At 42.8% G+C, this 27,260-nt stretch overlaps 1 protein-coding gene across 1 annotated transcript in view; it reads left to right on the top strand.

Moving 5' to 3' along the window:
* DMD (dystrophin) overlaps positions 1-27,260 on the top strand; it is a 1,907,270-nt gene that overhangs the window by 57,813 nt on the left and 1,822,197 nt on the right. The window lies entirely within an intron of this gene.

Below are 27,260 nucleotides of genomic sequence, written 5' to 3' on the forward strand. Positions count from 1 at the left end.
GCAAAATGCAATGTTTTCTTACCAACTTCTTCACTTGGTAAGATGCACATGTGACATGCACATGAACTTTCATGTGTACCCAAGGAACCTGAAATATAGGGGCTTCTTGCAGAGGTGTGGTATGCACATGGTAGATTTTCCACTGTACTTTGACAAATTGGGGGAGTTGGCCTGAGAACACTGCCCGGTGAAACTCAGAAGTTTTATTTTACCATAAATGTTTACAGAAAGAACATGGTTGATTAGCATAACAGTCACTAGCACTGGAAAGGAAAGGAAAGGTTCCTCCTGTGCAAGCACCGAGTCATTGCTGACTCCTAGAGGGACGCCACTTTCGCTGACGTTTTCATGGCAGACTGTAGCGGGGTGGTTTGCCATTGCCTTCCCCAGTCATGACTACCTTTCCCGCAGCAAGCTGGGTACTCATTTTACCGACCTCGGAAGGATGGAAGGCTGAGTCGACCTGAGCCAGCTACCCGAGACCCAGCTTCTGCTGGGATCGAACTCAGGTCGTGGGGAGAGTTTCAGTTGCAATACTGCCGCCTACCACTTTGCACCACACGAGGCTCTCACTAGCACTGGACCCACAGACTATTCCTAGAACTAGTGATTCAGCCAGAAGAAGAAGCGGGGAGTTGTGGTTCACCAAAGAAGGAGTGGGCACTAGCGAAATGGTGAGGCAGGGCTTGGGAGGCTAAACACAACAGAGGTCCCTTCGAGTTTCAACAGCTAAGGGTGGGCCACGTGAAGGACAGAACAGATAGATGTCGAGAGGTTTCAGAAGAAAGAAGAAGAAATAAAGTCGAAGTGGGTGTATTTGCCACATTTCAGAGGAAAGGAATGCAAGGGATTGTACTTCCTGGTTGGCCTTCATGATCACTTGGAAATCCACCATCGGCATGGTGATCCTGGCCTTTGCCAGCATTCGAAATGTGGCCAAAATGTGAGCCATGGACCTAGGGTGCAATGCTATGGGAAGCACCCTGGGTGCTCGTAAGCTTCCAAACTTGGAGGCTTACTTGTATCCAATGCAGTGCAGGAGGCTCCTTGTGATTCCCGCTCTTTTTAGCTAGATGGGCAATTTCACCTGTCTAGTGGAAGCTTTGGGGAGAGGGAGGGAAGGAGGCTGGGGTCAGCTGGGGATACCTCATACCCCATGTCCCCAGTCTCTTCCCCTCCCCTCCCCTCCCCTCCCCTGGGAATGCCTCCTTTTTCCCCACCTCCATGCTCTGTTTTGCAAATGTGGAGAAGAAGCTGTGCGGTTCTGTCTGTCTTGGCTACAGTGGGGAAGGGGCGAGGAGTGTAGTTTCCTGGCTCCCAGCTCAAAGCGCTGTCTAGGAGCTCAGGGTCAGGAAACAAAACAAGCCTGCGTCTGCCCAGATGCTGTCTAGGGGACGTAAGATTGCTCCCTTAATTATCCAAAGATAGCTAAACTCTTGATCTTAGGTGATAATGGTGAAACTCAACACCTGGCTAAGCCATTAATAGAGAGCCCAGAGACTCCCCCAAAAACTTTGTGGAATATAGTTTAAAAATAAATTTGGACAGGAGAACCCTGGAGCAAGGTTTTTCCTTGGATCCTGACTTTTCTGAGGAATTATTTTCTATATATTATTATATCGTTTATTATATATTTAAAGAAAGATAGACTAACAACAGAGTGATTTGAAAATATATGAGCTAAACATTTCATCTTCCCTCATCAGCACCTGTGGCGTTATGTTTACAGGCATAAATCCATGAGTTCCCCACTGAGCTTTCAGGGTAAAGTGCAGTGACGTGAGTCAGACTGTCTTTTCTGCCCCTACCTGTTATGTGCAAAAGAGCCCTTACAGAAGAGCTACCTCGAATGAGAATTCCCTTTTCTATTCTTGATAGATGAGTTGTAGAAGCATTATTCAGATAAGTGCTTACTTACCAGAAATGCACTTTTCTTCCTCTTGTGCTTCTCTTCATGCTTCAAATAGCCCTGCAGGCCCTATTCAGGAAGGTGCTTAAGTTCCCAGTTTCTAACTCTCTCTTTCAGCACAGCCTTTCCTGAACCACTCTTGCCTCCCATTATTGGCAGCCCTAATGTCAATAACCCTAATTACTAATTTGTCATTCAGGGTAAGAGCTGTGTTACACATTCAGAAGTATCATGTTGTTCAGTCTTTGCTGGACTATATTGGAACAGATTGTAGGGGCCAGGTTGTATGACTGAACAATTCCTACATTTGTTGTCTTTTAAACCTATCCCTGGAAAGCCAGTAGATCAGGGTTCCAACTTGTATTCTCCCTTGACATCCTATTCTTCTATTTGCACATTTTTTAAAAAAATGGATGAGGTATAATGTGTTCAAGCCCATAAATATATACACAGCAAGAATGAGCACTAGCATATGCTACTTTAATCTGTGGCATGATGCAACTGTTCGTGCAGAAGTAACCGCGTTACATTCGCTAGACTTGTATCAACTATGGCATCCAAGCTGGCACAATGCATTCTCCTTAAGCAAGAAGCCTAAACTGTTGACCAAAACATCCTTATAAACACTGCGGAACTCATCCATTGGAGGGGGTGTTTTTTTGGTAAGATAAACAATATTTGTGGAAATATAGAATTTTATGTAGTTTTTCAGTGCATGATCTAAGCTTTGGATTCTAAAGTTTCTTCACAGTTAATGTTTCACTTTTCCAAGAAATGCTAGGATAATCTCTTGAGGAAAATAGTAAACCTGTTATGGTAAATGTCCATGCAGAAATGAATGTGTGTAGGATGGGGATTTGTAGCAGTCCTAGTGCCCCCACCACCAACCTCCATGCATTCAAGACCCTGTTCTTTCACAGAGCCTATACACATTCTGTACTGTGGATCGAGCATATAATAGTACCATTGGGAGTTTATTTACTTAATTTAATTATGTTTATGCCATCTTTAAGGATAAAACCTTCTCAAGTGTGGGCAGTATTTCAGCTTTGTTCAAATAAGGTTCTAGAAGTCATGAGTGGGGGCAGGGCGCCCTCCCCCACACACACTCATTTCCACATGATCTAACACCTACACAGCACTACCATCTCCAAGCTAAAAATGTGCTTTGATTAAAGTTTAATCATTAAACAGACAACAGACCCTTATGTACTTGAAGCAAAATCAAGCTTCCAATTTCTGTAAGCCTTAAATTCCTGCTTTAGGTCAGCCTTGGGCTATCCATGTCAACCTAGATCACAGACTTTAATATCAAGTATAATATGAACTTATGGCAGAAGGTTATAAATCCAGATCCAGGTACTACTGTACTATGTATTTATTTTATTTATTTCATTTCTATACCACCTAATAGCTGAAGCTCTCTGGGCGGTTCACAACACTTAAAACCAAAGAGCACACAATAAAACAATATAAAATATATAAAACATTAAAACCACAGTATAACAATACAACCAGATTAAAACCTGGAAGGTAGTATTCCTGGATGTATAGTCCAGCTCTAAATCACATACATGGACCTCTCCTGTTTCCACTTAAATCTAATTTATCATGTATGCTGGCCTTAAATAACTTTTTGAGGAAGAGTTGTGAGGATCGCCGCTTTACTCACAAGCTGTCAGGCCTGGCTCCCTCACAATATCAGCAACTAAATACATGTGAAAGAAACAGCAAACTCCTTTATTACAGCAGGACACCAATACAGGAACCTAATCAGAGTCCTTCATGAGCTCAAGTTCAAATAAATTTAGATAATCCAAGCAGGACTCAGAAACAAGATCTTAAAAGTCCAGCGGGATTCAATGAATGCAATAGTTCAGGGTTCAAGAGTAGTCCAAACAAAAGAGTGTCCAGAATCAGTGATCTTGTACCTACAAACCTCTTTTGTTTGTGCACCAGCTTTATGTGTGTGTGTGAGGGCAACTAGGGTTCCTTACTTGTCAGTTCAGCCCTACAGGAAAACTTAGGCAGAGTTTTTGACTCCAGGTTAAGTACTTGTTTTCCTTCTCACCCAGCATTTCCTGGGAGACAGCCTTGGGCACACACCTTCCTCAGCTGAGTCTAAAGCTCTACGTCCTCTAGAGATTCCAACTGAGATTGCTGTCTTCCTACTGCTATTACCAGCAGAGATACAGCAACCCCGGCTGCATCTGGATTGATTGTATTGGGGAAGAGGGCATGCAGGGATGTCATCCCCTGTGCACCCCCTTTCCCAGCTCAATTGGGCTCCTGACAGCCCACCAAGGAGCTGTTTAGTGGGCTTTTGGAACTGCAACTGAGTAAAGGGTGCACTGAGACTGTACAACCTCTTCCATAGCACAATCAGCACACAAGGGGGAATTGGCGGCATCTTGGGCACCATGGCAAGCCACATAGGCAGCCTCTGAGAGCTTGTAAGGCCTCAGGCCTGAACCAAGCTATTAGTAGTTTTAGAGGGGCTTAGATGCCTCATAATGCTCTCTGAATTTGGTTCAGAAGGCTGCTGTTTTCCTTAACAGGCCTCTTGATTTACCAGGATGAGTCAAAGAGTGATAAGGCAGCCTCAAGCACGTCTTATCAGGATGTGCCTGGGAAGTGAAGCTATGTTTATGCCAAGCTGCAGGTGGCTGTGCTGAGAACCAAGCACTGCTAGTCTATGCTGAGAATGAATGCTAATGGGCGCTTGTTGCTGTCATGCTGCCTCACTGCTAACATGTATAGTATAAAACCCATTTTACCCTATGGCTCTGGGTTCAGAGAAGCTGTCTGATCCAACCATTGGGTACGCCTGTGTGCTGATTGTACTCAATAAAGTATCTCCTTGTAAGTAAACCTGGATCTGATTTTTCACTGCCTTGGCACCTCTAAATTAAGGGTTTGAAGCCTACCACAGGGGCAATACAGAGCTGCATGCAGCCCACAGGCCATGAGTTACCCACCCTGGTTTAGGAAGAAAATATAAATTTCACCCCTCATGGTGGCAAAAATATAATAAATGAAATCGTCAAATTCCATGCCAAATCTCTAGATTGACACACTCACCTTGAGAACGTATTCTTGTCCCTCCTGCTCCCATTTAGCGAATTCAAAATTTAAAATAATCTAATTGACTCATTCTTTCCCACAAGGCAGAATATAATGCTTACAGCACATTTTTACAGAGATTTTTTATCTATAGACAAAACAAAATTCAGTTCCATTTCTGATGAGAGCATTTTAGAGGATGATAGAATTCAGACTGTGGACCTATTTCCTGTTATATCAGCAAAAACCTGTGTTCAAGTATTTTAAAAGATTAAGCTCTAGCAGGATCTGACTGCTAATTTTACTAGTCCAAACTTATTTTCTACATGACTGAGTCCAGAGATTAAGTTTCAGCCTATTACTGCAAAGTAAGATTGGGTCTGAAGAACATGCAGAGAGTTAGGGACAAGATTTCACCTTTTATCAAACTGAACACCTCTGTTGTACACATTGTGACTTGGACTAGAATAATTTTGGATGCGATGCACTGTATTCCAATAGAATTTTTGAATTTAACTTTATCTGCTCTGTCAGAGCAAGTTATAAAATACTACAGGGTGTGCATTTATTTGTTATCTTTTCCTTGAAAGCACATACAGGGGAGGGACAAAGTAGCCCTATTCAGTCATTCTCAATCTGTGTTGAGTCAATGCAGCAGGAAAGGGAGTGCTCTACGACTACCACCCTCTGTTGTCTCATATGTCATCTTGTACATGTGTAGGGCAATAGTCTGAAGATGAGTACCTCCTGTATCCATTGGGGCTCTCCACACAATTACAGACCCTGATTTCCCTGGTTTCTTAATCCCATGGAGTGCTCCCATGGATACAGGAAGTGTTCCTCTTCAGACTGTTTCCTGACATGCATACAAGGCGACAGATCAGATGCAACAACAGAGGGTGGTGGACCTAGCACGCTCCCTTTCCTCACATGTCTACTCTGTATGGATTGAGAACAACTTAACAGGACTAGTGTGTGGGAGGAATTAGGGTCTAGTGTTAGGATTAGGGTTAGAATTAGTTAGGGAGAAGACAGAGGAATTAGTGAGATGAGTGAGGCTATTTGATAAAACCATTACTCATTCCTTATCATATGACTGTTTCCTTTGGATGCATGTTCTATAAATAAATATGTGTTCAACATTTAAATATTTGTGTTCTGATCTGGGTGGATTCTAAGGCTGGCATATCTCATCCCACACATGCAGGTTTTCATATACACAGTTAAGTGTATAAAAGGCAGAGTCCTACTGCGCTGTGCAAATCAGCAAGTGGTGGTAGCAGGATATTTTGGAGGATATTCGGGAAGTCTGGATTCAGTGAACCAACTGAATGATTTATTGAGTGGCCTCTGCGGACCTGGGCCTTGTAGAGACACCTAAGAAGTTTGTTTGTTTAATTAATTAATTAATTAGTATTCTGCCTTTCTGTCAAAGAATGACACCCAAGGCGGCTAACGCTGAAAACTGGATTAAAAACAAAATCTTAATTAAAACATAATATAAAAAACAAATAAATTAAAAACAACAATAAAAGATGACCAATTAAAATAAAACCCTTCAGCAACAGACAAGCTTATATGCCTAAGGCCTGCTTGAATAAAAACATTTTTGACTGATGGCAGAAGAACAAAATGTGCAGAATGACAATTTTGTCTTGATTATTTTCTCAACACTGTAATCTTGCAGATATGGCCCTTTCTATGGATAGATAAATTGACTGGTCCATTAGCAGAGCATTCCTGTAGTCCCTGGGAGAGTGTCCCAGGGTCCATAGGATATGGAGGATCCCCTCCTCTGAGGCTGCAGGGAGAATCAGGTTTTGGATCATTCTCCCTTGCCCTCCCTTCATGGCCACTAGGTAAAACACCACAGCAGCTGCTCTTCTGAGGTTGCAACAGTGAAAATGGAAAGAAAAGGAGGAATTGTCTACAGAACCTGCCCCCCATGGGTCCTGTTGATAAGGAGCCAATCTACATTACAACTTTAAACTGGTTTCAAACCGGTTTATCTAAAGGGATCCTGCAGTTTCATGAGGGTACTGAGAATTCTTTGCTAGAGACCTCTGTCCCCTGCCCAAGCAGCCCCTCTTCCTAGAGGTACAATTTCCAGAATTCCTGTATTTGGTAGCCATAATCACAAAAAACAGGTTTGAAACCAGTTTAAAGTTGTAATGTAGATTGCCCCAAGGTATAGCATAAGCAGAGGGCACTGAGATCAGAGCCTTCTCTCTATTGAGCAGAAATCCCTTAGGATTTTGCTGTAAGTAAACTAAAAGAAAAAAAACACTATTCCAGCTTTATAAAATAATTATTTTAGGTGTGTCTGTGTTCTGTATGTTTGAAGGTTATTTGGTATATTTATGCATGATAAGTGAGCCAATAATTTCTGGAATGTAGCAATGTAGAAAAAGCATTTGACTCTGCATATCTTAGGAACCGAAAATGTTTTTGCTAGATTGCTATAATTAACATTAGATTAGTTTCTAGACACTTTGTTGAAGACACTCTTAACATTTATGCTTGCTTATATTGCAACTTGGACACAGAGAGAGGATAAAATCAACCATTATGCAAGCAGAAGGCAAGCTTGTGCAATGGGTCTTTCCCTTCATCCACCAGCAGTCTCCTGTCCATCCATCCCCGCCACTCCAGAGAGTGGAGAGGATGGGCTTACTGAACATTGTGGGCTGTGCCTTTCCGGACTGCAATGGGAAGTGGGAATTGCTGAAATCGGGAACCTTTTGCAAGCGATGCAAGATTCCTTGACCCAAGTTTCAGCAATTCGCCCTCCCACTGCAGCCCCATACCCATAAGACATGGCTCACAATGTTAGGTAGGTCCCCCCAACCCCCTAGGGAGGCTTTTGGGTAGGGTACAAGTTGATCTGGGGGTGAGGGGAGAGGAAGGGAAAGATCCATTGAGCAAACTTGTGCAATGTTGGATTTCACCTATAGCTACAAAAACACCTTCTACTTGGTATACTTTTTACCTACTTAAAAAACAACAACCCTGGTTTCCTAGGAGTGCTAAGCTTTGGCACTGTGTGTGTATGCACGTGTGCGCACATACGTACAGTATTTGAATAATCAACATTTTAAATCAAACTCATGCTCATGCTACTTGTTGAGTTCATGGAAAAGGAGTTAACTATTGTTAACATGAGCTATAATAGTTAAAATGCACTATTAAGGTTTGCAGACCTATCTTAGATTTACTTAGAAATATAATTTACTCAGGAAGACGTTCCACTGTTTTTGATGCACCCTAGTAAATGGGCATAGGATTGCCCCCTTAGGCTGCACTCATAGCTACTTGTCTGGGAGTAAGCCCCACTGAACTCAATAGATTTACTTGCGAGTAAACATGTAGAGGATTGCATTGTTAGTCTTTCTTCTGAGAAAATCTAATTAGCAAACCCAGTGGTCTGCTGCAGATATAAATTGAAACCATGATTTCCATTATATGAACAAGCCCAGCAAGCCTTGAGCTCAGGGGCTCTTCCTCTTCCTTGCACCAGAGGAGGAGCTTGGAAGTGTCCAGTTTTGAACTAAATGGATTTCCCTGTGATGTCCAATCTTAGAAAACTGTGGTGTGTTTGAACTGTGGTTAGTGTCAGGATTGATTCTGAGCGCAGGGAGATAGTTAGCAGCTCAGATTCAGAAGAGGAGCAGCCAGAACTGGGGGAGGCATTTTCACAAGCCAGTTCAGATATGGGTAGGTGCCCTTCTCAGGTCACCAACTCCCAGATGGCCGGGCATGAAGCTTCCTCCTTACCCCCCTCTGTGAGAAGCAGCGAGCAGGAGGAGGAGGGGACTGGGGACTGTGACCTAAGAGATGCAAGGCAGTGGCGCAGAGCTAAGAGGGAAACATCAGGGATAGAGCTCAGATGGTCGACCCAGTTAGCGATGCGTGAGAGGCTACGCAGGGAAACATCATGCGAGGGGTGGGACCTCCCTCCCTCCCAAAGTTAGCCTAGCCAGAAAGCCTCCCTTTCAAACTACAGGCAACTTTCTGTGATCCCGTTTGAATCCCCTGGAGGCATTCCTTTGTAGCCAGAGAGTCTTCGAGGATTTGCATCTGTAATGAACCTGTGAATAATGAATTAAAGGTGTGAGACTGGAGCCTCTCTATTTGTGTGTGTGAGAGTGCTTAAGGATAGAGGGGGCCAAGGGATTTGTGACAGCTAGTGAACAAGCCAGGGTCTGAAACTATACTTTCAGATGCTGGCTTATTCATTAATTATGTTAATGAATTAACCATGTTAATCCAATGTGGATGTCATGGGGAATGTGGTTAGTTTAAAATTGGAAACCTCCATTCTCCCGGGCCGGGTTTGAGAAGAGAAGAGATGAAGGCGCGTGTGAGCCTGAGGCTTGCCATGGTGTACTCGAGTAATGAGAAACCACCCGCTGACATGGGTAAATGTGTGCATTTCCCTTTAATTTCTAATTATAGACAATGGGTTTGATTTCTAACCAACTTTTTTCTTGTGAAAGGAAGCTACTAACAAGATGGGTGTGACTGTGAAGAAATAATAATAATAATAATAATAATAATAATAATAATAATAATAATAATAATAATAATAAACCCAGCCATGGATTGCAGCACATTTGAGGGGAGGAACACGGGAAAGTAGTGGGGGTACTTAACAGTCAATTTTTCCTGCCCCACATTGCCTCTTCCTGAGCTGCTTTTCCTCCTGGGAGAAGAGATACGGGACAGGACAGGTACCAACAGATATTTATCTTGTGCAGTGGCAAATGGAGAGCACTTGTGCAAATGGGCTACGGTTTTCTCTTTTTATTCATCATCTTACGTTGTAAAATGGTATTGCTAGAAGGAATCCTGCTTTATGTAGTGTGCGTTTGTGTGTGTGTATAAAATATGTTTTTCTGATACTTCTCACTCTGACATCCCTTCCTCTGATCGCTTGTTATACACCCAGATGTTGTAAATGCCTGTAAATTAGATTATAATAACCTCCTCAAGGGGGAGAGATTACCTTTAGCATGTACTTTGGGAACTTTCTACTGCATTGTAATTCAAGCACTAAATAACAATTATGTAATTTACTGGGAAGGAGGCATCTCTGAAATCCGTAGCACAAAACTGAAGGAAGCAGACACTCACCAAACAAATGCACATCTAAGTACTCTTAGTGTCAAACATACTGAAGTGCCACTTTGTTTGTGTTGGATGACTTTCTTGATGTGGCACTTGAGTTAATGGGTGTTTGCCTCCCATTATTATGTTCCATAGGGAAAAAAGGAGGTATCCATACAGTTAAAGAACTAAAAAGTTACTTCTGATTGTCCCTAACCCATGCTGGTTTCAATGACTTCATTACTAGGGATGTACGAAAGTCACTTACCTTTTTGCAGGGGTGCTTCGCGGTGGGGGGGAGGCGCTTCGCTTCTCCCCCCCGAAGTTCAGGTGAGGGGGGGGAGCCGTCCCGCCTCGCCCAGCCGAAATTCAGGCCGGGGGGGGAGGCTTCCCGCCTCGCCCGGCCGAAATTCAGGCCGGGGAGAAGCGCCCCGTCTCCCTGGCCGTGAAACAAAAGTGTAAAAAACAAAACAAAACCCGTGATAGGCTACGTAACGATTAATGTAGCCTATCACGGCTAGATATCCAAAGTCAGCCGTGATAGGCTATGTTAATCGTTACGTAGCCTATCACGGGTGACTTTGGGGGGGGGGGGGAAAGTGCGTACGCAAATGGCGGCAGCCTATGGGCGCCGCCATTTGCGTTCCTTATTTGGTCCCGGTAGTCTATGTAAAGATTTACGTAGACTACAGCGTAGTCTACGTAAATCTTTACGTAGACTACCGGGACCAAATAAGGAATGCAAATGGCGGCGCCCTATGGGCGCCGCCATTTGCATATGCGCTTTTTTGTGTTTTTTTTCAAAGTCACCCGTGATAGGCTACGTATCGTGGTTTTGTTTTGTTTTTTTAAAACTTTGTAATGGCGGCGGCGGCAGCCGGTCGGAAGACCAGCTGTCGCCCCCGCCCCCGACGAAAGGCCGACGAACCGCCGCCGGGACCCGCCACCGGGAGGGACATTCGCCAAAGGTAAGTCCCATCCCGGGGCGGGGGGGGGGCGGAGAATTTCACCGCCGATTTCGGGGGGCCGAATGCGTTGGCGCTCGGCCCCCTGAAGATTCGGGGAGAAATTCTCCACCATCCCTATTTACAGCTATACATACTTGGCCATCATGAGAGCCTAGTTGAATAGGAAGGGACCATAGCTCAGTGACACAGCATATGCTTTGCATGCAAGATTTCCTGGGTTCGATCCCTGGCATTTCCAGGTTGGGCTAGGAAAGAATCCTGCCTGAAACCTGGAGAGCCATTACTGCCAGTCAGTGTTGACAATACTAGGCTAGATGGACCAATGGTCTGCCTCACTCTAAGGCAGCTTTCTGTGTTGCCTAATGCTTGTTTATTATGAAAAATCAACAGGTCTCTATTGGTTGTTTTTAATCCATTATGTGAGAAGACACTGAAATTGCCAGTAATATGTATTAATATCATCCCAATTTATTACATTTAGGGCATTTCTTCACCTGCAACTTATCACACATTCACAATTGGCCACTCACAGAAGCTTGGGGGTCCATTACACAAAGTTGTAATCCTCCAGTGATTTTCTTGCCATTTCCTATGTTGTGTTATCTCCAAATGGAAAAAAAAAACACCACAGTATTTTTTCAGTCTGCACAACAGGAGTGCCATGGCCTGCCCATGTACTTCTCCCACAGTGCAAAAAAAACTACTTTGTTTAGGTTTGTTGGGGGCGCAGTGATGATGACGATGGCAGTGACGTCTGGGCAGTGGGTGTGTCAATATACTGACCTGTCAGCTTGCTGCCATGCTGTGACTAAATGCAGTGCACCGACTTTTGCTCCCGACTTCAGCTGCTTACTCCACAATGGAGAATGGCCAGCGTTCCTGCAGTTTGCTGGGAAGCTGGTGCCTGCAGTAGCCGGGTTTGGGCAGTTTGGGGGAGGTTGCTGTCCACCCGTATTGCATGGCAATCACAACCAAACCACCAGTGATCTGAGTGGGGAGGGAAATGGGTAGGAATCAGGGAGGAAATTTCACGGTGTCCTCAGTGCGTGTAATGGCTTTTTGCAGAAAAGTAGCCACCCTGTGAAAAGGTAAGGAATGGAATATAATGAGATAGAAATAGGGATGTTGGAGAAATCCGCCATGGACTCCAGTGAGGCCGGATTCTAAAGAAGTCCAGAGTCTGTGACTCAACAGACTCCCCCCCCCCGAAATCCCCCCCAGGATGGACCTAGCTGATGGCGGTGGCGGTGGCAGTGGCTCCAGGTTGTCTTCCGGCCGCTGCGGCCACAAATGGCAGCCGTCGTAGCGGCCGCCATTTGCGTGCCTGCATTAGGCTGTGATAGGCTACGTAAGTATTCACGTAGCTCATCACGGCAAAAGGCAGGGATGCAAATGGAGGCTGCTACCCCATTTGCATCCCTGCCTTTTGCTGTGATAGGCTATGTAAATACGTAGCCTATCATGGCAAAAGACAGGCATGCAAATGGCGACCACTATGTCGGCCTTGCTGCGGAGCAGAGCCAGCTGGGGAGGATTCTAGGGGGGAGGGACAGATTGCCTCCCCCCCCCCAGAGGACCCTGGCAGCGGACTGGTAAGTGGGATTCGTACATCCCTAAACAGAAATGACTGTCTAAATGAGCCCATTCTAATCCCATGATGAAATCAGATGGGGAAAGTCTTGATATTGATACAGATTTATGCCCCCCTTGTAGGGATGTACGAAAGTCCCCTTACCTGGCTCTGCTGGGTTCTGCTGGGGGGGGAGGTGCTCCATCCCTCCCCCCGGAATCCTGGCCAGCTGGCTCCGCTCCGCGGGGATTCCATGGAGCCACCGGCCAGCTCCGCCAGCAGCCAGACATCCAGCCACTGGCTAGCAGGGATGCAAATGGCAGCAGCCATAGCCGCTGCTGTTTGTGTCCCTGTAGTCAGCCGTGATAGGCTACGTAAAGACTTACGTAGCCTATCACATCTGGCTTAAAAAAACAAAAAACAAAAACATGCGTACGCAAATGGCGGCGGCTACGGCCACCGCCATTTGTGTTCCTTATTTTTGGCTGTCTTAGTCTACGTAAATATTTAAATCACACACACACAGCACAAAATCCTGTGTGTGTGTGTGTGTGTGTGTGTGTGTTTCAAAAAGGCTGACAGTTTGACCTCTGATGACAACATAGTTCTAATTTAATATTTTATAGTATATAGAATAATTGCAAATGCTCTTCAGTGATAGCATTTGTTGCAATTTAATACCGTTTGCAATATTATATGTATAATATTTTGCCCCACCCTTTTTTAAACGATTGGACACAATTTGAAAGGGCAGGATACAGTCCTACAATGTAGATTCGCCTGATTCAATCCTGATTATGATTACAAAAGAACCCAGACAAGCCCCTGCCCTTTTAACTGGCTTAGTGAAATGTCTCAAGTCAACATAAAATCTGCCCTGCAGAAAGGAACCTGCAGAAAGTAGTGGGTAACTGAGAAATGATGGGCAGCTGGCTTGTTTTCTCAAAGAGGTAAGGCTATGTGCTAAATACCACCAAGCAATCACTTGTAAGGTTTATGCAATTTCCTTTGCTATAGTCTTCAGAACTGGTTTCAAATTGGGGTGGTAGAAGTGGTGGCATTTTTTGCTAGCACTTTTATACATGAGTTGGTGAAAATATTAATATTTTATTTAGGTTATCCTACCTTTCCTACAAGGAGCTCAGAGTAGTAGACATGTTTCTCTCCTCCCCCACCATCCATTTCATCCGTACAACAACCCTGTGAAATGGATCAGGCTGAAAGAGTATAGTCCAAAGTCACACAGTCAGCTTTGAGACAGCAGGGTGAGTTGAACCCAGCTCTCTCCACTCCAAGTCCAACACTGCAACCATCCCACCCCACCCCACTAAGAACTTTTTGTGTGCAAGAGAGTCACCTATCTAAGGAATTATATGCAAACCTGAGGCAATAACAAGTCTTTCTGTCAAGGTATGCAGTCCAGGGTAGGCAATCTGGCACCCTCCGGATGTTTTGGACTAAACCCCTACTAAACTCAGCCAGCATGACCCATGGCCATGGATTATGGGAGATGTGGTCCAAGCAGCTGGAGGGCACTGGGTTGCCTACCCTGCAATAAAGGGATACACAGTGCTAATGTGGAACTCAGTGAAAGAGATTTGACCTGAACAGTTCTACCCATCCAAATAAGAGAAAGCAGGTATTAGTTTGCAAGCTTCCAGTATACGTCTGCATATAAGAAAACTAACTCAGCACAAGGGTCACTATGGCACACATGTTTTGCAAGAGCTTAGCTATAAGTATGAGGCAACATGTGCATGGATTTCTGGGAGTGGAAGATATCCTTTTTAAACATTATTTAAACACTGAGTATTTTAGATATGCATCTGCCTCTGGTGTAAATTAGTCTAATTCATAAGAGCTATTAAATATCCAGATGGCATTATAGTATATATTGTTCTAAGTGGTGAAAACTGCATGTTGCGTAGCCATACTGGATGAGATATGACAAATAACTGATGAAGCTCTGTGCACTCATTCATTACTGAGCGGATGAATGACTTGAAATTACTCAGTGACTTCTTGGGCAGCTACATTTTAAAGCTTGGGTTGCACAGCGGCTACTTTTTGTTAAAATATATAATAAAGTTGTTTATTTGTGTGTGTGTGTGTGTGTGTGTGCACACACACGTGTGTATTTACAGGGAAGTCATTCTGCAAAAAATGCATAAGGATGTGAAAGATACAAAAGTGTAAATGGAATGGGGGTTTCTGCTGCTTACTGCAAGAGCTCTGAGGTATTTGACTGTATAGAAGTAATAACAAAATAAAAACATCTCTGTTTTCTTCTTATTCTGCTATTCCTCTCAGTACAGAATAATAACATTTGAAACAAAGGTAAATCAGGTAAATTTTACAGCAAATGCCAGGTGAATAATCATTTGTTGTTATGTTTCCAATGGGTAAATAAAAAATACCCAGAAGTGAAGGCTTGAACTTAATAGTACCTACTTCTGAATAGGATATATATGATTACATTTTAGGTAGTTTATTCTAGTTGGAATATCACAAATAACTAAGTAGTTAATCTCGTAAAGAGATTTGTTACTCTAGAACTCTGCTAATTTAAGCAAAACGTTGTAGCCAGAGTATAGAACTTACATTCCATGGGTATCCCATTATACTTTGGCAATGTGTTTGCAAAGAAAAATATAATACATATTATTTTATTGCATAAGACCATTTTTTCACATATAATACATGTAAAAGACACAACATATGACTACAATCTCAAACAGTAAAACACACACACCCCTAACCCTATAGCAGTGATTAATAAACACTGCCAATCATCAAGCAAAGAACTTAGCAGGACTTAATTCTGAGTAAACATGCATAGGAATGTGTTATTAGTATCTTTTTATGATTTATTATTAAGGGAAGTTGGAGGGGTCATATCTTAAAATGAAATACTTCATATTGCCATATTTTATTAGACCTTAAGTTAGACTGCAGTTGCTTGTATATTTTAAACTTAAGCTTAATATTTTCTCCAAATGACTGTTAGTCATGCATAGAAAAATAATTTAGTAGCTTTGAACAATTTTTTTTTTCACTTAACTGAGCTAAGTAATAATTCTTCCCCATGCTTCTGAGTTGCTGATTCAAAAACTGAACTTCTGGAAAGTACTGAGAAAGCAATCAGTGACAGTATAACCCCCATGTTTGAATAATTTAGAGTTAATGGTGTATGTTCCTTACAATAAAAGCCATAATGTTATCCCTCCTCCCCACATCAGAAATTTAAAAGCTCTATTCGTCACAAATTTTATAGACTGCTGCTTTCAGCAATGCATATCGCTATTCAGAACTGCTACATTAAACCTGAGTGCACACAGTGTTCTTGTGATGGATTCTGGTCACCCAAAATCATACTGTAGAAGATTCCCTATGGAAATGCATTCAGGTTATAATGTGGCAAGTGTTTGATTGGAACTTCTTGATCAAAACTATAGCTGACAGGAAAGCACTGTACCATTGGCAAGAGAGATGTGATGAGCAGGGAACTCTCTTACAAGCTAATTACGGTTCATGATCATGTTGAATTAATGTCTGATGTGCTGGAAAACTGATGTGACATTGCCTTGGGCTTTTTTTCTCTTTAGTAATACATTGATAAGAGTACAGTATTGTTTACTGAAGCATGTTGAGCTACTTTGTTCTAGATAAGGTTTTGTTCTAGATAAGGTTTTCCAAAGTTTTGTATGTATGTGATAATTTCTGCAGTCATTCAGGTTCAAGTGTCAATTACCATGTTTCAGCATGTGCATAGCGAGGACAAAGTAGGGAGAATTAATTAAATTGCTAGGAAAGTCCTAAAATATAATGCTGAAGTATTAGGAGGCTTTACTGTAGTTGATAAAGATATGCTGACTTTGAAAAAGCAGTCACACTTTAATTAAAGCGTTCACATCAATTCATAAGTGTGTTCATCATTCATTGACTGTGGCATCAAATGCTGACTTATGAGGGAATGAACAGATCAATCACTATGGACAGAACTTTCATATCATGAAATAATTTTATGATGGAGACAGTTTGTATATCTGGTTGAGAATCATGGTCATCATGTGATATTCATGCATGTGTGGACCTACCGTTTGGAGCAAATTCAAACCCAGCATTGTGGTTTTCCGATATTGTTGCTGCCTTTTAGAGCACCTGAGTGCATCTTTGGATAATGCTTGAACAAATGAAAATATACATAGACCAGGATCCAAAGAACTAGTCAATTAGTTTCTTCTGTACATCGAAGGAATTTGAATAATTGCATTCCGTGCCATGTAGCAAAGTGCTTTTGAAGAGTAGATTGTGATACGGCATGGCGATCTGTAGTTCCTTGTTTGTATCTATCAATTTGATTTGAGTTTTCAATAATACAGTATTTTGAAAATTATTGGGGATACCTGGAACAACATTTCTTTGGATCCCTGCCATAAGGTAAGAATGTGTATGCGTGTGCGAGCTTGTGTGTGTGCTTGCATGTGTGCTTGCATACACAAACAGTTCTGCCCAGCAATTTAATTTACCAGATCATCATTTTGTACATCAGCACCTCCAACTTTGACCACTTGCTTTACCACAATGCAAGAACACTGTGGTTGCCATCTAAAGGAGATTCTACACTAGAGATCATCATCTGTAATTCTTATGCAACCATTTCTGAACTGCACTCTCCTTCTCATAGGGAAAAATCCTACGCATTTATGATTAATGTTACATTGTCAGTGCTCATTCTTCCTTACATTTTAGGGGCAGGATTATTCTGCTGTTCATCTATGCTAATAAGTAAGATTTACAAAATGCAACTAATGGCATGCAAAATAGTATATTACTTGTAACATGATATTTACTTTGTAGTATAAACTGTTCCATTAAAGTTAACTGTCCAGGGAAATATTTAGCAATAATGTCTCCATTTGCAGCACTTTACCATTGCATACTGAAACATTAAATTCGGATTGTATAGTTTGATGTATTGACTTACATGGTGTGTGTGGTTTTCATGAGCAAAGCTTAATTTTTACATCATCCTTACTATAGCGGACAAATAAAAACCTTTATTTTAATTATATATAATAACAGTGTATTCTGAAGACTTTATTTTAGGTTGCTATGGAGACCAATGCTCTGTCTCCCAACAGATATCTACATGTGTTGGTGGTGCATTTCCCCATCTTCATTGTGATGTTCATCTGGATCCTACTGTCTTGATATGTCAATGTCAATGAGGAATGCACATCTGTATTAGGGGCTACCAGCTGTTATGCATGACAAGTTACTTAGGGATGTGGAAATCAATAAAACTCAAGCTTGTCGAGGTTCTCTGAGTTCCACCTGGAAGATCAGTCTGACTTGTGTCCATCCATATCAGATTGTGAGCTTTTGGGGGGCGGTGTTTTCACATCAAAATTGCAAAGTACTTGGTTGTGTACTTGGGTAGGTACTTGGGTGTGCATTCAGAAGTGCACAATCTTTTCCCATTTATTAAAAGTGTGTTTGTGTACAGTTTTTAAAAAGTACACAGCTTTTTCATGCATATTTTTTGTATGTCTGCATTTTTGGAACACATTGGCCCAGTTTGCATGTAACAAGAAGTCACTGTGGGTGAATTTCCCTGCGAGGCTTCTTGTCACGGCGGTGGCTGCCATTTTGAATATTTGAGCAGTGCTGGGGGCATACTGTAGCTTGTAGTTCCTTGCAAACCTGGCAAGGGTGGCTGTTGGGCTGGTTGACAACCCTAAAAGAGCTCATGCATTCTGGGTGGCTTCCCAACCACCCCAACAGCCCACCCTCACCAGGTTCACATGTAATAACAAGCTACTGCATACCCCACTGTGGTTCAAATATTCAATATGGCAGCCGCAACAACAAGCTCCATGGAGAAATTCACCCACAGTGGCTTCTTGTTATGTGTGAACCATGTCAGTTTCTCTTCCCCACCCCCCACCCCTGTGAACAGCATTATACAGTTGGGAATGTGAAAGCTTTGACCACAAATTGCGCTTCCGTTCAGGTTTGGGGGTTGCGAATGGGATAAATTCTGGTCAAACCAAAATGAATTTCTCATATATTGCTAAACCTACTTGCCTGTTGCTTCAGCTAGGTCAGCATGAGATGATTATATGCACAGCTATAATGAGATGATTATATGCACATATTTATATGTTGTGTAAGTATTGTGGGAGTAAAGATAATGTTTGGGAAACTTGCTAAGGTGTTTAGTATTAAAGGTCATTTAAAGCCAGAAAACTTTATTTCTCATTTGTGCCCACTTTAAAAATTGTTACAATTCATTTTTGGATCCATTTTAAAGATCAAAAATTCATATTATTTTGGTGTTGAAAGTTCTTTTCTCAAAACATGGCTTTATTATGATTTAATAAGAAAATAGGTCATGGGAATTTTACTGAAAATGTGAAAATCGATAATGGGATGGAATCTATATTTACATGCCAGAGTTTAGTGAAGTTCATAATTGCAAGCAACATTTACAAGGCTAATTAATGTTAGACCCCTCTCAATCGTAATGGGGGGGGGGCTCAAACACTGGGATCTGTGATTCTTCATCATCATACTTAGCCTTCACCCTCCTGATGCCATCTTGTGACTTATGTAAGCCTGCTATGGAAGCTGTCTATCTTTCATCACTCAAATCTTAGAGAGCAAAACCAATGTCCTTACCTATCAGAAAAGAACAATGGATCCCTCTGACTTTCTTACCTCCTTTTATTTGTTCAAATATGTGATCTGCACAAGAGGCTGCACAACAAATCTTTCATGCTGAATAATTTTCACATGTTCGTAATTTCCTACACCTTTATAATTCCTGTTTTTTTGCAGATACAGCATTCAGTTCTTTCTCTCTACTTTGAGTTGCAGAATCCTAATGCTCAATAGCAATCATTTTCATTAACAGAAAGATCAATGGTAAGCGCTCAATAGGATTGTTGTCCAGACTTACTAATGTGTAGTTGCTTTGCACCACTAGCATTCTGCCTGGGTTCAATTTCTTTCTAGCAAATATTATGATAATTGTTTCATACAATTCTTGACTGCCTCTTCCTAGTGAACTTTACCTCATGCTTTGTAATAAACTGAAGTAATACTTACAGGATCCCAGGTGAGTTTCTCATATTTGAACATTTTTTGTTACCCCTTGTGCTGACAGAGTATTTTATTAAAATAGAGATGATTCAGCCTGTTGGTTTAATACTTTTCAGGTGGCTGAAAATCTGTAAAGCTTACAAAAGTCCTCTTGAACAAGACAAAGACAAGTATGAAACTAAAAGGCTGTTGTTCTTGTTGTTGTTGTTGTTGTTATTGAACTCTAGTCTCTGATTAAATGAATTTGAGGATGCTCTGGGAGATTGCGGAGGACAGGAAGGCCTGGCATGCTATGATCCATGGGGGTCACGAAGAGTCGGACACAACTTAACGACTGAACAACAAGTCTCTGATTAAAAACCTAATAGTGCAGCTTTGTGCAAAATGTTTCTCCTATCATTCCAAGGTATTAAGCCTAATCTGATGAGGGGCACCAACCCTACCTTTGGAGTGAATTGGAGGCCTTCCCTCTTGGGATATGGAGTTATCCAGGTTCCAGGAAAGAACATCTGCAATGTAATATTTTGCAGTGTAGTAAAACCACTGCCCTCTTGGATCGCTACATGCAATTGGGATGCAAGGCAGGAGTCTTCCTACTCATTAAGCAGAAGCAGATCCTTACTTTGTATACCAAAGACCCTCTGTTCCAGTGCAGGATTGCCACATTTATCAGTCCCTAGTTGTTTCCCAGATCTTTCCTTCTGGGCTAGGGTGCAGAGGTTGGTAGAAAAACCCTACCCCCTCACTGTGGAAGTGTATTGGCCCCAGGAGCGTAACCAAATCACCTGTAGTGTTAGAGGGACCTAGAGATCCATAATGCCTTGCTTTAGTTCATTATTAGTGCAACTCCCTTGCTAGTAAGCCTCTGAGCATGTGAAGATAAATCAAAGGGCCAATAGTGCGGCCTAGCACATTCCATACTAATGAGTAGAGTATCTAATCAAGATGTGCCTGGGAGGTGAAGTTTGTTTACAAGTGGCTGTGCTGGGAACCAAGCACTGTGAGTCTATGCTGGGAATGAACACTAGGGGGTGCTTGCTGCTGTTATGCTGCCTCATTGCTAACATGTATGGTATAAAACCCATTGTACCCCATGGCTCTGTGTTCAGAGGATCTGTCTGATCCAACTAACAGGTATGCCTGTGTGCTGTAAGTTACTCAATAAAGTACTCCTTGTAAGTAAACCTGGGTCTGATTTATCACTATCTTGGCACCCCTAAATTAAGAGACTGAAGCCCACGGCCAGGGCAATACAGGAAGCCATTCCAGCTTCCAGAATTTTGGCAGAGGGGAATGATTTTATTCTGCTCTCTGCCAAAACTCTGTGGAATGAAACCAGCCAGGCCATTCCATCAATCCCTAGTGAAGACACCTTGCATTGTTTTAAAATGGCAAGATTCCAAATCTAATTTATTTTTTGTCCAAATTTTCAATCTAAAGATGTCAGCAAATTTCAAGCACCACAGTAACAGAGGACATGTGATCTTTCTCACTTAGGGCAGTTGTCTTAGGGCAGTTGAAATGCTCAGGAAAATATACAGAACTGTCCTGGGTTTTAAAAATGAAGCTTTAAAGGGAGGATTGCTGGTTCGAATGCAGCCCCATATAAAACACGCGCACACGTATATGCATATACACACACGCACACACATGCTGCACACATGAAAGGCTAGTACAACAAGGGGAAGGATTCCAGCCTAGTGCGATTGTTGTAATTGGTTTTGAATGGTGGATGTATTTAAGTTGTGTGTGTGTGTGTATATATACACAAACAGCAGCAAGAAATGCATGTGTTTTGTAGTATGCAAACTCTGCCCAGTATTTTAATTTCCTAGGTCATAATCTTGTATATTAGCATCTCCAAATTTGAATGCTTGCTTTACCACGATGCCAGAACACCATGATTGCCATCTTAAGGTGATTCTGTACCAGAGATCATCATCTGTAGTCTGAAATGCTAAACTATTATTTTCTGGTGAACATGTACAACAGCTGCTACTCTTAATGGAGGAAATGATAATGTAAATCTTTGAACCCAGGTTAACGTGGGCTTATTTGCCTTCAATCAGTTATCAGTAGTGTATGGGCTGGATCCAGATTTACAATGGATCAACTACACTGATGGGCTTCCCAATCTGCTTCTTCCCACAGCAGCCCCTCCAGTCCCCTGAAAAGAGAGTCAGAAGAGCCTGCTGAATGAGCTGGACTGTGGTTTGGGGTGAGAGGGATCCCCCCAAATTCGCCTTAGTGGCTGTAATGTTTATTATAAGTTTGCTGTTTTCTGATAGGGCAGACAACTTCTTCCAAACGCTATTCCAACTTGCTGCAATAACACTTTTGTACCGAATTCCCCTTACAGTGTCAGAGAAGGCAACACTCACCTGTAACACAACACACACACACGCACACGCACACACAGAGAGAGAGTCTTGCAACCAGAAGAACTGTGATGGGTTTTCTGTTGTAATCTTCTAGTACAGAATTAGTATTAACTATCTGGAGGTCCTGAGGGTTAATAGAACCATACTTTGGGCTCATCAACTGGGCAGCCTTCCCACAAGTGAGAAAAGGAAAGTATGAATTCAAGTGTATTGTAATTCTCCTGAAGTTGGCCATAAGGTGGTGCAAGGTAAATAGTGCAAACTCTTATCTCATTTGTTTATCCACTGTTGGATTGTGGCCCAGTTGTGCTTCGTGGTAGCCCTGAGGGCCACTGTTTATGTACATGATTTTCTTATATGTCTGATTTCCATGTAGGAAACTTAGCATGCTGTCACATATAATGAAAGCACATGTTTGCCACACACATCCAATGCAGACAAAGAGAAACAGATGAAGTGTACCCCTGTGCTTACTGTAATAAAGTTTGCACTGATATGGTGAGCCATGGTGTGTGACAATCAAAACCTGATACTTCATTTTAGATGGAGGTTGAGTTTCTGTATATATCTATATATATATTGGCCCCAGGAGTGTAACCAAGTCACCTGTAGTGTTAGAGGGGCCGAGAGATCCATAATGCCTTGTTTAAGTTCATTATTGGTGCAATTCCCTTGCTAGTAGGTCTCTGAGCATGTTGAGATGAGTCAAAGACCGATATCAAGATGTGCCTGGGAAGCAAAGTTTGTTTGTCTTAAAGCTGCAGGTGGCTGTGCTGAGTAGGGATGTACGAATCCCTTACCTTGCTCCGCTGAGGGACATCCGCGGTGGGGGGAGGCGCTCCGTCCCTCCCCCTGGAATCCTCGATGGGGGGGAGGCACTCTGTCCCTCCCCCCAGAATCCTGCCCGGCCGGCTTCACTCCGTGGCCAAGCCGCAGAGCCGCCGGCCGGCTCTGCCCGCCCTCAGCCAGACATCCGGCCACTGGGCAGTCCTGCAGGGACGCAAATGGCAGCTGTTGTAGCTGCTGCCATTTGTGTCCCTGTATTGAGCCATGATAGGCTACGTAAATATTTATGTAGCCTATCACAGCAGGGAGAAAAACCCCAGTGTACGCAAATGGTGGCAGCTACTGCCATTTGCGTACTCTGGGTTTCCCCCCCCCTGCCGTGATAGGGTACATAAGTATTTATGTAGCCTATCACAGCCTCCACAGGGACGCATATGGCGTCCCTGCATTAGCCGTGATAGGCTATGTAAGTATTTACGTAGCCTATCATGGCTTGAAGAGGAGGAAGCGAATGGCGGCCACAGGACGGCCGCCATTCGCAAAGCAGCATGGACAGGAGCAGGTAAGTGCTCTGTTTCACGCTCCTTTCATGGGGTGGGGGCGGCGGGGACTTCGTCCCGCATGCCTTTCATGGGGTGGGGGGGCGGGGGCTTCGTTCCACGATGGATTTCGGGGGGCCGAATGCACTGGCATTCAGCCTCACTGAGATCCGTCGCGGAATTCTCTGACATCCCTAGTGCTGAGAACCAAACACTTCTAGTCTATGCTGGGAATGAATGCTAGGTGGCACTTGTTGCTGTTATGCTGCCTCATTGCTAACATGTATGGTATAAAACCCATTGTACCCCATGGCTCTGGGTTCAGAGAAGCTGTCTGATCCAACCATTGGGTACACCTGTGTGCTGACTGGACTCAATAAAGTACTCCTTGTAAGTAAACCTGGGTCTGATTTATCACTATCTTAGCACCTCTAAGAGTTCAAAGCCCACGGCCAGGGCAATACAATATATTCCCTTTACTCTTCCAATCTTGGAGGAGCCCATGGCTTCAGTCAGAGGCATCTCATGGCATGCTCCTGAAGTGTGGACAGCTTGATTTTATCATTCACTATTTATAATGCTCTGCTACCCATAATCTGAAAAGCACAAGTCTACAGTAAAATGACTTTGACTTTTTGCATTTTGCTGCCAGGAATTTTTTAATGGTATTATTTTTGTTGCTGGTTAGTACTTACTGTAGTTCTGCTATCCCAGAGCTTCCTGTCTATTTATGTACTAACATTTTAAAGCCAAAAGATATTTGGGTACTTTGAGTATTGCCTCTTTAGACACTTATTTATTTGAACTCCAGAAGTGAGAGAGATGTTCTAAAGGGCATTAAACAGACTTACTGTTGTCATTTAGATTATAGATTAGATTTAGAGAACACTACTATTCTTTCTTCATCACTATGACAGATTGGCGTACAGCTATTTGGTTATACAAAGTGCACCAGGATCCAGGAATGGATTTAAGTAAGATGGGTTTGCGCAAAGGTTGCTACAAGCATAGCAATAGAAGTGCATGCAGGTTTCATGATCAATCTTGCCTTTTTCCTAGCTAAGTCGCTGACCAAAGCAAAGGAGTCTAATTTGCTTCTTCCTAGTGAAAGGGTTACTTGTGCTGCCTGTCCCCAAGACCTGTGAAGATGGGAACATCTGTCTCTCTCTCTCTCTCTCCCACCCCCCTCTCCCTCTCTCTTCATGCTGATCTCTCAGGCCTGTTCACTATAACATTCTAGAAGAAGAATTATTCTCCACATCCTACTTCCTTACCTTCTGTGTTCTTAGATAAATAATTGCTTATAAGGAAAACATTCCATTCACCCATTTTCTCCTCTCCTCACATTCATTTTTGTAAATATTATCATTGCAGATGAAAAGCTGAATTTGTGCTGCTGTTCTAATCGTATCTGTGATATCCTATTAAAGTTGATGATGCTAGCAATTCATCTAGCCAAGAAAGCTGTAGGTACTTAGCTCTTGCAGAATTTGGAACTTAAACCGCTGATAGTATTATAAATATGACAGTATTCAATACAGTTATATGATATGAATTCTGATGGAGCTGGCAGATAATGTGGGGAAACTTCTGCTCATGAATGTAAGAAAAACATGGCAGGGAAGCGGCCATGGCTTACTGGTAAAGCACATATCTGCACTTTAACTTCAGTTTAAAAGGTAGTACAGGAGTTTCCAACCTTTTTGGACCTGTGGGTGCATTTGGGAATTTGAAAGAATGATGTGGGCACCGTCACAAAACAGCTTCCATGGAGGATGTGGCTAGTCACATAAGGGATGCCAAGGGGGCCTGGGTAGTCAAAAGTGAGCTAAAGAGGGGCAAGGGAGAAAAATAGTGAAGCTAGAGGCTGGGTGGGAGGGGGAAATAGCAAGGCAAAGTGATAGAGGGGAGAAAAAGAGCAAGGCTAGAGGCTAGAAAGGAGAAAAGACGACTACCTCAACATTTTTCCAAGGTTTTTCTTAAAACAATTTTTTTGAAGGGGCAGGGTGGGGAGAGCTTTGCAGGGGGCATTGGAGGTCCCTATGGGTGGTATGGTGCCAGGAAAGACACTTCTCTTCCTGAGATCCTGGAGAGCTGCTGCCAGTCAGAGTAGACCTCATCCCCCGCTTCTAAGCAGAAGTATCCCATGAGTGGTGTTCCACTCATGGGAACTGAAGATACCTGCCATTATGTGCTACAAATACAGGGCCAGCTCAGATTTGAGGGTGCGCTGGGCACAGTGCCCTCTGGTGGCAGTTCTCTGAGCTGGCTTTGGCCACCCTTTTAATCTCTCACAACATGTCAGAGCAGTGCTAGGTTGCAGGCATTCTGGGAAACTAAAGGGTAGGTTAGTTCCAACCCACCAGCAACAACAATACTGAATGCTATGCCAGAAAAAAAAATATGAGGAAGGCACTGGGAAGACATCAGTAGTGGATGCTGCCAAGGCCCTAGGGCCCTGGCAGCTGCTGATGGATGCTTGAGCCCTATACAAAACAAGGCGCATTTTGGAAATTCAGTGCTCCTGCTTCTTCTCAGTCCATCTGGCAGAATTCAAAATAACATTTCACTCCCTATTCAGAATGTGATGTTTGTTTCAGAGCAACAGAAAAGAGAGGCTGTAATCGGACTGTTTGGAGAAACAGCAAAAGGACAAGTGCACATTTAGCTTAAAACAGAAAGGGAGACTGCTTGACAGATCATTAAGAAGATACTTGTACTTTGTCAGAACTGTAGCAGAGCCTTCATACTGGGGTTCAAGGGTGCACTGATTAAGGTATTGGATAATGCTTTGGTATTACAGTTTTAATTACAGTATTACAGTGCTTTGAGTTTGGAAACATCCTGTGCCTTCAGCGGCCCTTCTCCAGGAGCCCCTACCAAAGGAAGTGAGGCAGGGGACTACCAAGAAGAGGGCCTTTTCTGCTGTGGCACCCTGATTGTGGAATAATCTTCCCAAAGAGTCTTGCCTGGTGCCTTGATTGTGCTCTTTCTAGTGCCAGGTGAATACCTTATTTTTCCAGGCATTTTAATCTTTCAGTTCTGTTGTCTTAAATCTGTAATTATATTTGAAATCTCTGTATTTCTGCTAGTTTTTATTTTGGTTTCACTTTCGTACTGTAGTTTTAAATTTTAAAAAGTTACATTGTATTTTATGCTGTATTTTGTGGTTTTCATTGCTGGGCGTCATTGCCCAGACGGCTTAGGCTATTGGGCAATATAGAAATGCAATCAATCAATCAATAGTGAAATTAACAGGCAGAAATACAGCAGATGAAACCTTTCTCATTGTAACTTCTCCATCTGTCCAATTTGTGCCTCACACGAAGAGGGCATTATGCCAAAGCACCACAACAAATCTAAAGGAGCTTCTAACTCTGCTTGCTTTATTTGGTTTTACTTCCATACTTATGTGTTTTCACATCTCCTGATCTTTTATTCTATCAACTATAAATGGTAGCCAGAGTTCCACTCAAGAAGCCTTAAGATTGTGGCCAGTAGAGGCTGGTGGCTCTGATTTCGGTGGGGCTGTAAATCCTCTCTGTGTTTCAGTCAGAACCAGCCAGAACTTTTAAGGAGTTATCCAAGGTGCTGAACCTGTTTGAGGGATAGGGTTTAGCACCTTGGATAACACTTTAGAGTTCTGGCTGGTTCCGACTGAAATCTGGAATGGATTTACAGCCCCACCAAAATTGGAGCTACCAGCCTCCACTGATTATAGCACTTTGGTCTCCTGCACAGGGATCAAAAAGAGGTGGTAGAAAGGGCTGTACCACTTCAGATTGTGGGTGATGGATGCCATTGCTTAAAGTTCTTCCAAGTTAAAACAAA

The sequence above is a fragment of the Heloderma suspectum genome, chromosome 3, assembly GCF_057233095.1.
Source record: "Heloderma suspectum isolate Gila_16-S chromosome 3, 16-S_ref, whole genome shotgun sequence".
NCBI classification, from domain to species: domain Eukaryota; kingdom Metazoa; phylum Chordata; class Lepidosauria; order Squamata; family Helodermatidae; genus Heloderma; species Heloderma suspectum.